The sequence below is a fragment of the Apaloderma vittatum genome, unplaced genomic scaffold (genome assembly GCF_000703405.1).
Source record: "Apaloderma vittatum isolate BGI_N311 unplaced genomic scaffold, ASM70340v1 scaffold39658, whole genome shotgun sequence".
Lineage (NCBI taxonomy): Eukaryota > Metazoa > Chordata > Aves > Trogoniformes > Trogonidae > Apaloderma > Apaloderma vittatum.
Genome location: NW_009729806.1, coordinates 1 through 290, shown reverse-complemented (window position 1 = coordinate 290; position 290 = coordinate 1).

Below are 290 nucleotides of genomic sequence, written 5' to 3'. Positions count from 1 at the left end.
CTCGCCGGGTGGTGGGCCCCATCCGCCCTTGGGGATACCCCCAAGACTCCCACAGGTCCCTCGGGGTCCCCTCCTGGCTGTGACTGTCTGGCTGCTCGTCTCTCCCTGCCCTGGCTGCATGCTGGTTATTTTGCTCTGCCCTCCTGCAGCTCCCAGGCTCCTGCACTGTCCCCTTCTCTCTCTCTTTTAATTTCTCTCTCTTTTCGTTCCCCAGCATGGGTTCTGTCACCCTTAGCCCCGAGGTAAGAATGTGTCGCCCCCACCCCTCCCACTAGCTCATTGCTCTCTGC